Source organism: Podarcis bocagei (genome assembly GCF_964188305.1).
Source record: "Podarcis bocagei genome assembly, chromosome: 12".
In the NCBI taxonomy this organism is placed as follows: Eukaryota; Metazoa; Chordata; class Lepidosauria; order Squamata; family Lacertidae; genus Podarcis; species Podarcis bocagei.
Window position 1 is genome coordinate 4,555,271 of NC_138137.1, and position 13,531 is coordinate 4,568,801.

Sequence of the window (13,531 nt, forward strand, 5' to 3'; positions counted from 1 at the left end):
GAAATGAGACCCAAGTAGACTGAGGGTTGCTACCTTTGCTCTCGCAAAGTACAGGGCAGGGTGGCGGAGGCAGGGGTGGGATGGGGGTGGATTTCCCCCTCACACACCTGGTGCTGAAATTATTTCAAAGCAATCCATGAAGTCTATTGCAGCCTAACCAGATGACCCCTCTGGAATTTGTGGCACCCACACACGAATTTGTGAATTTGTCTGTGCTTTGCTACCCAGAGCTTAAATGCATGACTTTTCACATACCCTTGCACACATGCGCAGTACTGTACAGTGATACATGCAGGCCAGGGCACAAAATAAATAGGGGGACGTATTCTGATGTGGGGATGAACTATGTCCCACACATTAAATTTATGAAGGAGAGAGAATAATATTAGGGGGCAGTGGGGAGGGCAAGCCTTGCGGGGAGATACTTCTCCCCCACCCTCCTCTCTCAACCCTCCTCTCTCAAATATTATGCAGATAACTGTGTTCAGAATTGGGGCTTCTGAGCTACACTGACACAAAACCGCTTGTTTCTTGTGCCTCAGAACCTGCCACTCTCTGAGAGACGGGGCCCGGTGCTCCCAGAATGCTGTTCTGTGGATGACAATCGTAACCTGCACTAAAGCTGCAGGGAACCGGAAGTGAGAACATAGAAGCCTTGTCCTGATTTGCTCCGCCTTGGGGGCAGGATGCGGAGAGGGAATCAGGAGAAAGGAAAGGAAGGAAAGGAAAGGAGCAAAAGGAGGTTTCTCCAGCCAAGCCAGCAATGCCCTTCCTAGAGGAGCAGAGGCAAAGGTTTGGAGAGGATGCTTAACTTGGCAGAGAAGAAGCAAGAGAACAAAAGCAGAACAGAAACAGGGGAGATACAGGACAAACTGTAAAATACAGCACAGTTTAAAAATTCATAGCTTTTAAATGTCATGAGATTCTTCTAGTCTGCAACTCTGAAATAACTTGCATGCTGCCAAGGATTCCTTGCAAGACCCTCGGGGGGGGGGGCTGTGCTGCTCACTTGACCTCTGCCCAGCTGAGTCACTGCAGCGTACCAGGAGGGGCTTGGTGGCAGTGAGGTTGTTGTTGTTTAGTCATTTAGTCTTGTCTGGCTCTTTGTGACCCCATGGACCAGAGCACGCCAGGCACTCTTGTCTTCCACTGCCTCCCGCAGTTTGGTCAGACTCATGTTTGTAGCTTCGAGAACACTGTCCCACCATCTCGTCCTCTGTGGTCCCTTTCTTCTTGTGCCCTCCATCTTTCCCAACATCAGGGTCTTTCCCAGGGAGTCTTCTCTTCTCATGAGATGGCCAAAGTATTGGAGCCTCAGTTTCAGGATCTGTTCCTTCAGAATGGATAGGTTTGATCTTCTTGCCATCCATGGGACTCTCAAGAGTTTCCTCCAGCACTATAATTCAAAAGCATCAATTCTTTGGCTATCAGCCTTCTTTATGGTCCAGCTCTCACTTCCGTACATCACTACTGGGAAAGCCATAGCTTTAACTATATAGACCTTTGTTGGCAAGGTGATGTCTCTGCTTTTTAGACTTCCGGGTTGACGCGATCTGGAAATGGCGGATTCCCTCCGAGCTCCGGAGGGAATCGGCTCCACTGAGGATGGGTCTTTGCTGCGCCGGCGACGCGGGGACCCTTAAAAACCGCAGGCGCGGAAGCCTGCGGACTGAAGACTCGGCGGGTGCCTTAAGCGCCCCCCCTGATTCGCAAAGAGCCTTTTTAAAGGCTGCGGAGGGGATACGGGGGTGGCGTGGCACTGAGAGTCGATCGCTACCTCGGTGGAGCGAAGCCGCGAGCCATAACCAGAGAGCGCTGACTTCCTTCCTTGAAAATTTGGACTGAAAGAATCGCCCGTGAGTAAGACGGATTGGGACTTTATAAAAATTCTACCTTGAATTGGAGACAAGCGGGGGGTGTCTAAAAGGAAGTCCGCACCCCCCCCTTGCAGACGATCTAAGCAACGGCGCAAGAGCTAAGCTGGAGAGCCTACCCCTGGTGGGGTGAGTTAAAAAGGACATTAACTTCCGAGATTTAACTAAGGGAAATTTTGGGTTGGAGAGTGGAGTTTTGGGAACCCTCTTTTTGCTTTAAACAACCCCCCCTCCCGGGCCCGGGAACGTCCTGCCTTGGTGCCTGTGCAAGAGCTGCGGAATTTGACAGCTGTCAAAGCTGTCAAACGGCTGATTTAAAGTGGAAAATTTGTCATCTAAGATCCCTCTGGACTAAGACGAGTTATAATTGAGCTAAAACTGTTGGAAACAAAGTAATAATAATCAGTTAAAGGATTGTTGGTGAAAAGGCTAATAAGTAACCAGATTCCCCCTAGGGGGAATTCTGTGAAACTACAATGGATACAATGGCTGTGGAAGGAAAGTTACTAGTGGAAATCGAAAGGATGTTTCAATTGGTGGGAATCTTACAAGAACAGAGCTTGGCCATGAATAAACAACTTGAGACTATGACCTTGGGAACAGGCAACTCTGCTCTTAGTATTGAGGACCTCAATGAGAAAGAATCCACAGCTGAATGGGAAACAATACCTACAGAGCTGGAAGAGACTAAACAACAAGAAAAAGAAGAAGTAATCCTGGGAAGCAACAACCAAAAGCTGACATCTGCGGAACACAAGCAAGGAAATGCTGGGAACATATCTACTACAACTCTGCGAAAGACACAGAAGAAGAAGGAGGAGGTCCCGGGACAAAATGGAATACAGAAAGCTAAAATAAAGAAATACGATTGGGGCCTCCGTTTGGACTTTGATTGTGAAGAGATAGGCTTTGTGGAAATTCTCCAGCAGTTACTTTTGAACCCCCTTGTGGGAAGAGGATACACTTTGATGGTGAAAGAGCTTTTCCCAGACCTGACGACTGACATAAAGGACTACCAACAGGACAGGCGGAGAGGGACTGAAAGGGATTTGAAAGCCTCGGACGTGAGGAACCCAGGCTGAGAATCTCGAATCTGGATCGTTACTGGGAAGGGACAAAAACCGGGGATGGGAGGGAGGGAAGAAGAGACTCTTAAAAACTCTTAAGACTTCTAGGTTTGGTTAATATGACTCTTAATTAAGATAAAATGAAAATCGATGGAAGAGAACTTAAGTCCAACTTAGGAAAATTAATTTTTATTATAAAAAAGGTAACAAGATGAATAAGATGGTTAAGAGGAGAAATACCAACTTGCTGATATAATCTTGAAACTGGGATGCACGAGGGGAGGTGGGGGGAAGTCAGGGAACAAGTTTATGAAACGGGGATTTGCTGATTTTATACATGTTTTTGTCTTTTGTCTTTTCTTTGTGTATGTTTTGTCTTTATAAAACCAGAAAACCAAATAAAAATTTTATAAAAAAAAAAGGTGATGTCTCTGCTTTTTAAGATGCTGTCTAGGTTTGTCATTGCTTTTCTCCCAAGAAGCAGGTGTCTTTTAATTACGTGGCTGCTGTCACCAACTGCAGTGATCATGGAGTCCAAGAAAGTAAAATCTCTCACTGCCTCCATTTCTTCCCCTTCTATTTGCCAGGAGATGATGGGCCCAGTGGCCATGATCTTCGTTTTTTTGATGTTGAGCTTCAGACCATATTTTGCACTCTCCTCTTTCACTCTCATTAAGAGGTTCTTTAATTCCTCCTCACTTTCTGCCATCAAAGTTGTGTCATCTGAGGTTGTTGATATTTCTTCCGGTAATCTTAATTCCAGTCTGGGATTCATCCAGTCCAGCGTTTCGCATGATGAATTCTGCATATAAATGCAAATGCGCCAGCGGAGCCAATCTTGTGCTGCTTCTGGAGCGTTTGCACAGGGCCAGCCTTGCACCCCTCCCCGTCTCCACCCTGGCATGATGAAGCAACTCAGATTGATGGAGGTCATATGAGCTCTACAGCCCCAGCACACCATCTGCTGATGCTTTTCCACTCAGCAAGTATCCTTTGCACCAAGAATATGAGACTGACCAACAACAACACCGCCCAAAACCAATTTCTACTATCTTTTCTATTAGAGTTGCTTGTCCTAAGTTGGATTTTGCAAGCATATTATATATTACTTCTGATCCATTCCTAACCCCTTTCCCACTCGTCTCCAGTCACTAATGAATTACCATATGCAAAAGAATAAAGACTAGGGTTTCACCCTTTTCTTTCGATACTGGCAGCTTCCCTAGACTAAATTAATTCCTGCTGTAGCTCCTGTGATTTCAGCAGATTCAAACCAGGCTTCCAATTTCTTCCAACACTTCTCCAGAGCTGCAAAAGCAACAAAAGCAATTATCTAGTGGTCAAATGAGCAGATCAGAAAGAATGTGTTATAATGTAAGACGAGTGCTGACTCAAGGCTCTATTATCTGAGTATAGGCTTTTGGGGGCACAAGGCGTTGGGCATTTTCTTTTGTGCAAGCTCCATGGAGATGAATGGGAGTTGTGCAAGAGAATGAATCTGATTTCATCAAGGCTCTTCATTTCAACAAGGCTTCATTTCAAATGAAGTACATTCTTCCTTGTTGCACTGGATGAATTAAAGCCTATTTATCTCAACGAGGCTTGTGCCTCTGACCTCACTGTATTGCTCTGGGTTTTAAAATGCTCTCTCCTTTTAATAGTTATTTAAACTTAATGGGAAAAGATACGCAAATCTGAGCTGTTACTCTAGGTAAGAAAAGAAGTAGAACTGGAAGAAGAGTTGAGATACGAATCTCTATAGCCTCTTCCAATGGCGGTCGTCTTCTTCTTCTTCTTCTTCTTTTGCTTAGATTACAGTATTTTAAGAACAGCCCTGTTTACGAACAATTCAATATAAGAACTCCGCAAAACCGGAAGTACTGTTAGCGAACCTTACCTTGTTCTACGAGCAGAAGCTGAACAGTGGAAGGGCACTGGCAGCAGGAGGCCTCATTAGGGAAAGCACCTCAGCACCTTTGGCTTAAGAACGGACTTCCGGAACAGATTAAGTTCGTAAACCAAGGTACCTCTGTACTCTGTAAAGCAGCACATGCATCGATATATTAGCACTGTAAAGAGAATAACAACATTTTCAACAAGCCAGTAGAAATAATGTGGAGCATTCTGCCCATTTCAAAAAGAAGTTTTCTCAAAGTATACTGAAGTTTATCTATAGAGGTTTACATTACTTTGAATTTCTCTCTGTTGCTCAAATTTAAAGCATATAAATAACCAGAGTGCAAATTGGAACTGAGAAGGATTTATATTACCAATATTTTAGTTTTATATTTTCTGATGGGAAAATGGGGAGAAAGGAAAAAGGCTTAATATAGAACTCCCCCCATATGTTATGTTTTCTGTCAAATCCTATACCATAGAGACCAAAGGAGCTTTGTTTGGCCACACACCAAACCAAATACAACTCGGTGTAAGTTCCCAATAATGGAAAGAAAGTAGTGGTGGGAAAGTGTCTTGAGTTGGTTTTCTAAACAGAAGGCCCCCAAACTGGCTACAAAAACAATGTGGTTTTCAGAATGTCTTCTTCTAGGGGCTGCTTTGCAGGTTTGCAGAAGGGGTGCCTGCTTCCAGGACTGCAGCAAGAGACTGCTGATTGCCGGGTGATGACTCCAGCTGGGCACTGGTTGAAACTGGTGCATGGCAGATCTAGCAAGAAGATGGTTTGGAAGCATGCATAGCCTGAATTGAGGGACATGGTCTGGGCAGAATGCGAAGGAATGGATGGCCTCATGGGATGGAGTCAGACAGTGGGCCAGAGTGTCCCCACTTCAGAGCTTGGATCTTCTAGGTCTAAACCTAACACTCTATTTGCTGCACCTCATGAACCCCTAATCTATAAAAGAAAACTGTGTTATGATGGGTCAGACATTGGTTTACAACCTTAGTAGAACTAGACCGCAGTTAAATCCATTTCTCTGATTTGTTGTGTCGATAACATGAAGCTATATAAGGCAACTGCAGATGCACAGAAGTCCTCTGAGAAATTCCACTGGTCATATCAAAATCTTTTAAAAGCATGTTCTTTGAATGTTCTGCTGTTCAGAAACTTCCAAATTCACCTTAGAATTTTCTTGTAGACAAAATTCAGTAGAAACATAGGGATCTGTGAATCCCCAAATTGTAGAAATGCCACTAGTCTAATCAGTGCTTTTTTCTGGGGGAGATTCAGGGGGTATGCATACCCCTAAATATCTTGTTAATATTTTTACTTTTGTCCATTTACTGTATTTATTTTTCCCAATTTGAACTATAAAATGGTGATTTTCTTGGGTCAAAATGAGAGTACCCCTAAACATTTTAAAGAAAAAAAGCACTGAATCTAATTAAAATGCTTCTTGTTTCTCTCAAAGATCTTCAGATGATTTGCTCAAGTCAGAATTGCCAGTTCTACTTGTAGTGAAAATTTGTTGATACGTCTAGTTGTAGCCTGCCTAAGTCCTTTGCATAAAGAGAGAAAATAGATGTTTAGAAAGACACTGACAGAGTTATGTGTTGGATGGAGTACACAGTGAGTAATCAGAATTTAGTAGGAAAGCAGTTTTGTATGCTTTCCTCATAGGAATACAAGATCTATCCCAAATTCATGCCAATGAAAACATTATAACACACCATCATATATTCCTTGTTTACAGTAGAGTCTGTCCTTTCCAGTCAGGACAAGCAAACTGAAGTCAACATCCTATCCTATAAATTAACTTCTGTAAAACATTTCTATTCTATCCAGTGGCGTTTAATTCTCATATTCCTGTCACTACACACGTCTTCCGCTTCTGCAGACAGTTCATTGTTTACATGACAAATGTTTTCTCCATGTTCTTCTTCCCGATTTGGATTGCACAAGCCCAATGGCTGCAGCCGACTCCACTTCCTTCTCAGCCCCTGGAAACCTCAGTGACGACAGCACTTGGCCACCACAAAGGGCATATTGCAGTGCAGAAGATTTTCCCCCTTGTCAGTGAAGCATGATGCTCATATTTCTCCATCTGTGCTTCTCATTCCTCAAATAAATGCTGGAATAGAGTACTTATTGTGGAAGCAGAAAATAAAGAAATGGAGTCAATCTGCGACATGTCCGTGAAATGCTTTGGCTTTCCTGTCTAGGGCAGAATAGCCTCACAGTCTTCCCCTTTAACAAGGGCAACAGCAACAAAAAGGCTTGATGAAATATGTTAAAATATGGTGAACAAGCACTTAGTCTCCAAAGCATTAAAAATATGATAAACCGTTACATTACAAAATGGTAGAAGAACCAGAAAAGGCCTCTCTAATTTTCATTCACATGATGGCAATTACGTATATATGCCTATAACACTCATGAAACGACAGAAATAATTGCAACAGGGTGCGCCATCTAAGGAAATTGTTTCCAAAGTACAAAATACTGCGGTTTGGATGCTCAAAAAAGAATATTGAGCCTTAGCTCTTTCCACAACTCTTTTTCCACAACCAGTTTCTACCATGGCCATGGAGAAGAGCTTGTTGGTATGGCAGAGCTAAAGATAAAAACTTCAAGGCTGGAACTTAGGAACATGGAATCATAGAACTGTAGAGCTGGAAGAGACCTTGAGGGTTCTCTAGTCCAACTCCATGCAATGTAGGAATCTCAACGAGGGCATCCATGACGGATGCCTCTAATTTATCAGACCACCAGTCCTCTAGAAAAAGATGCCAGGGCTCCAAACAGAGGCTCCCACATCAGGTCTAGTTTGACCCTAAGGAGGCCAATGGTTCAGGGGCAACATGACCAGTGCCAAACCAGGGCTGGACCTACACTCATCTTTTGAAGATCATGACAGGAAGAGTCCCATTTGGTTTTGGTTTTGCTTTCTTCCCACAAGGTCTACCTGGATTCCAGTAGCTGGTTGCTCTGCAGTGCCCTCTGGTGTCACATTTTAATAAAACATTTCTAACATTAATAAAGAGCATAATATGGCTATATGGTTATCAGAATCATTCCTTAACTTTTTTTAGTGTTAAAAACCATGAGTGTAGATCTGCCCTGGATATATCAAAGTATGTAAGGCGATGAATTTTGTTAGGAGTTTCCATCCTAGTGGCCATAAAGTAACAAAACATGGTTGTTTGCAAATAAGCAACAGACCAGAATCGTGGGCCGTGATATGAGAAAGTTAAAGAATTGCTGATCTATATAGTATCACTTGATGATTTGCAGCTGAATGTGTGGCACTTATAGTATACAATGCCAAGTAAGATGCAGTGAAAATTGCCCAGGGTGTTTATTCTGAGATGGCTCTTTCAGAGCACTTGACCCTGAAGCCATGAAATGTGGCACACATACACGTGCAATTACTGTATTGTTTAAAAGGCTATTTCATCTTAGATATTGCAATAGGTCATGGGGGAGGAGGCTGTCTCTTCTATATTAGCCCAAACATGGTGCTGTACTGTAGACTGCTGTGTTTGTTCAATTTATTTTATTTTATTTGAAATTTTTGGAGCTTTCATTTAGTAACATAGCATTTTGGCACCTGACTTGGAAAATATAGATTTGCTTTAGAAAGAAAATGCTGATTGGTTTATTATTACACTTTGGTACCAGACCCTTTGACTCCTCCCTGGTCTGCTTCCCCCTCCCTTTTCTTCAAAGTGTAAGAAGTTTTAAAGAGGTGGTTGGAGGAGTCTGTGTTATGAAACACTAGCAAGAGAACAACACTGGAAGTGTTACAATATGTTTCCTTTTGGTTTTCATACAAATAAATCAGCCCAGGGATCACAAGACACAAACCTGCAATAACCATCACCAATATTTAATAAATTTCGGCCGGGCTCAGACCTGCTCAAACACTTGGTACCACCCACAAAAACATTTGTAATAAATGGTGATGTAATAAAAATCACATAGCACCTAATTATTGGCATTATAGTTAGTATTTCTCGGCTTTCCTTTCCTTTCCTTTTTTGGGGGGGAAGGACAATGTAACTGGTTTGAAAGAAGGAAACTTTTTAGTGTCATTTCCTAAACTAATTTGTTAGAACGCCTTTTTAAAGCAATAATTCTGCAGAAACGTAATGGGCTAATGAACAATGAGCTACAAGTCTGCATCAGTCACTACGGATCAGTATGGCATTTCTTTCCAACGGGATCAAATGATGCTTGGATTTGACTTTATTTCAGAATGGGAGACAACGATGGAAAAAATTACAGAGGTGCTGGGTTTGGAAGGGAACTATAAGGTCCCAACAGATTCCAAATTTCATAACAGAAGCAGAGTTTCAGTTTGTTTGATACTTATATAGCTAGAAGGTGCAAATTTGTAGACCACTGCAACGTTCCAGTTTTGTACTTGGGCCATCATAAATTTCTCTTTTCATGAACAATGGTTCATGGTGGCCTTTTCCTGTGAGCTCAGATGGGTTTGAATGATGCAGAAATTGGCCTATTTTGTGGCTTTCTCATTGTGGATTTGGAGGAGGAATGAGAAAGAAGAAAATGAATATTTGCGGCAGAAGGGAACAGAACATTTTCAGATGACAGCAATCATAATTCCAGAGTGGATCACACATGAGGGGTGGAGAAGACCACCCAGTCTCCCAGACTCATTGAAGCATATAATTGTGTACTGGCAAAGACCACCATCAACTATCTTAGCTTCTGCACAAATGGATTTCCCATTACTATTGCCCTAGCAGACTTGGGAGCATCACCTAGATTAGATTGGGATTGGAACACGCCGACCATTTGCCATTTATCTGTGATCTACTAACTGAAAAATACTAACCTCAAATATAGACACAGACAGAAAAGTATGTAGAAATGAACACCACATTTAAGTTAGTTAATAGCCATGATGTAACACTAGTGGAAATGATCTAGCTTAGATCTGACTGAAGCTGCAACATAAAAGCTTCTGACAAATTAATTCTATAATTTGGTTCCACCAAAGACTGTCAGGATTTCAAGGAATTATGGTTGAGTCTGGAAGCAAAAAACCCAAGTGTAAATCATTTCTCAGCTTTAGAAGGGAAGCTCTCCTAGGAGTAATTTGAAAGTGATTGAAGTTAAAGTATTTTTTATGAGTCAGGTGCATAGGGGCAGCTTTAATGATGTTATTGTTGCAACTATTCATTTTAGGCTTCATAATTGTTCTTGCATTGATACCGTACATTTAATTATGTTTTATTGTATTATATATAATGTAAATTGCTTTTATTGTATGCCTAATACATGAAATCAAAACACTCCATAATGAAATTCTGGTGAATTTTTGAAAAAGCATGAAATGTTTTAGTATTGGTAGATCAATCAGCCAGTTTCTTCACTTGGTTTTGTGTCCGCCCCCCCACCCCCGGCAATAGAGATAACATCACAACACGATTGTAGCTTGTTCAGAGCTACTGGAACTGCACAAGAGAGAAATTTGTACCATGACACATTAAGGGGAGCTCCATGCTACTTCATGGAGCCACAGAGATTGTAAGATTTTAATTTGGTGCCCAAAATCATCTTGAGATCAACAGTACAAATTGCTGAGCAGCTACCATCAGATCCCTTGGCTGCCTAGAAGACAGAAACTAAAGTTCTGTTTTTAGTCCCTGGTTTTGCTATGAAAACATGCCCAGGATTATGGGTTAGGGCTAGTGCTGTGGCAAACTCCCAGTCAGGCATGGAAAACTGACCTAGTTGGTTTCCCCCCCCTTTTCTTTCTAAGTCCCATTCCAAACAAAGTTAGCCTTGGCTGTGCACTCCATTGATACTGTCAGGCATTGCTTCTTGGCCTGAGGCTACGGCCAAGCCAGGCACTGGGAGGGTTGGGAAACGTAGTTTCCCCAGCACTACTGACGGATGACATTTTTCAATGGTGCAGGGAAACTTACATTTCCCAGTGCTCTGTGTGGCTTGAAACTATAGCAGTGTACTGAACATCAGAGAGGGGAGAAAAATACCTCTTTTCTTTGCTCTACCCTATAAAGAACACAAGAAGAGTTCTGCTGAATCAGACCAAAAGCCCATTGAGCTCAGCATCCCATTTCCCACAGTTACCTGCCAGGTGCTTCTGAAATCCCACAAGCAGAAAGCTAAGTGGGTGGCTGGATGGGAAGGAGTGAGTGGGTTTGGAGGTCTGGGGGCAAGCAACTGCTAATGATGCCTGGATTGTATCTCCAGCTTGGCTTTAAAATCTGAGCTAAAGAAGAATTTTGAGGTCTCTAATGCTTGCCTTAAATTTGAGGCGAGTATCAGGAACTACTGAGATTCTTTTTTTCTGAGTTGGGAAATACAGGTTTTGGTGGCATTACTGGTTAGGGTGCAATACTCTGGGAAACTTGTCCTCAAGTCCGAGTCTTTTTTGAATGTGTATGCATACCATGTGGCCTAGGCTGTCTCTTCCCCAAACTATATATCTATGTAAAGTGCAAAATAACCACTAGAATGCAAACTGGGAAATAGGAGCAGCAATTTTTACTTAATGGAGACTTCAGATATGATTCATAAAGCAGGGCTGGCCCTACCATTAAGCAAAGGGAGGTGATCACCTTAGACAGTAGATGCCAAGCTAGTCCTCTCTGTTGGAGGACAGATCTGTGCCTGCTACATGGCCTGTGCTGACCTAAACTAGTCTGCTGCCCAGTTCAGGGCACCAACCTATCACCAGTACTGAAGTAAGATCCAAGTACCAGCCCATTTGGCCATTGTGCATAGAATGGGAATGGAAAGCACCACTTTGCCCTTCACCTTCAGGCAGCAAAATGTCTTGGGCGGGCCCTGTTTGTAAGAAGCGGAACTGATGAGTGACTTTCTATAGCATGGGAGAAGAAGATTGATCAGTGTCTCCTGGGTGATCTCTGAGAGAGCAAAGATTTCGGAATCCTGATGGTTTAACAATAGGAGCAACAAAAGGATGTATTTGCACCCAAAGTAGGGTGCTAAATGAGGAAAGGTAACCTCTAGTTTAGATTACTGCAGCTTGTTATCCATAGGGCTGCCTCTTAAGACAGTTCAGAAAAGTCAGCTAGTGCAGAATTCAGTGGCCAGGTTGTTTGCTGGGGCAAGACGCTTTGAGCATATTACACTGATCCTGGCCTCATTACACTGGCTGCCTATTAGTTTCCTGGTCCAATTCAAAGTGCTGCTTTTGACCTATAAAGCCTTAAATGGCTCAGGGCCCCTATACCCCAAGGACTACTTCTCTCCATAAGAACCTACTTGGAGTCTGAGATCATCCTCGGAGGCCCTTCTTTATGTGCCTCCTCCACAAGAGGTCCAGAAGGGCAGCAACATGAAAACGGGCCTTTTCTACTCCCAGCTTGTGAAATGCTAGGAGGCTCACCTGCCACTTTTGCGCCATCTCTTTAGGCACCAGGCCAAAGCATTCTTATTCTTCCAGGCCGTTGGCTAAGTAAGGTCGGGTGTTTGTTTGTTACTATGGTATGTGTTTTTGTGTTTTTATATTGTAAACTGCCCTGCGATCGTCAGAGGAAGGGTGGTACAGAAATTTAATAAATAATAATAATAATAATAATAATAATAATAATAATAATAATAATAATAGCCAGGGGTAGGTTTTTGTGTGTGAAAGGACTGCGATCTCTGTTCTGCGTAAGGTTTTCCTGTGCCAGCCTGACTGAAGAAGATAACAGGTGGTGTTCCTGAACAGCCCTGGTGCCCTTCAGTGGGGCATGCACAGGGGAACCCACTAGCCCTGGCCCTGAAGCACAACCAGCCAGCAATGTAATAAAAAATATTTGCATTTGTTAATAGCTTATCTCCGTACATCTTCACTGTCTCTCGTCTCCCTTTCTCCCTGACTCTGCATTTTGCTAGACAGCTCGGTTGACTTGAAAGCTCACATACTATTTTAACCACAGAAGTAAGATTATGAAAATATTCCCCTCATTTATCTCTTAGTTCATCCTTTAAATTCCTTGAAGACGGGAATTTTAAAAAAATGTTTATTTTTCTGTCCTTTGAACAGTTGGACAGAGTAAATGAATCAGTCTTTCCAGTAGCATCAGCAGCTGCACTAAAAAGTCTTGAGTTCAACAAAAATATTCATCCATGGAGAGATTTTCCTGTTGCTAATATGTGTACTAATGTAATTGTGAATCATATCCGCACACAGTCACCACATTAAACAAACAATTGACTCTTACAGTCTGGGTTACCCAGCTCTTCCAATAATTTACTCAACCTAAGATCTCTTCTGTAACATTACAAGGAAATGCTGAGCAAAAAATAAATAAATGAGCAACTGATAACTAGCAATAACACCAAAGGCTTTCACTTCGGATAGGGACATTTAAGCACAGATGTATAGAGTCTTGCCCCATCATAAAATCAGAGAGAAGTTTCTCACTGTAGAATCAGGTCAATCTCTTTAATATCTGTCTTACCATGAAAACTCCAGAAACTCACAAGACACATTCTCAGGAAAGATAACTTTTAGTCATCTTTAAACTAAGTGTCAATCACACTTTTGTTTAAACAACTAGGCTGACCAAAGAGGATTTAAACACTATTGAATTAATAATGTTTATGGGTGTATGCCAGTAGCGGATGGCAAGGTGGGGTACAGCTGCTCTCTGGACCTCCTTTCTGTTGCTTGCTGGGCCATA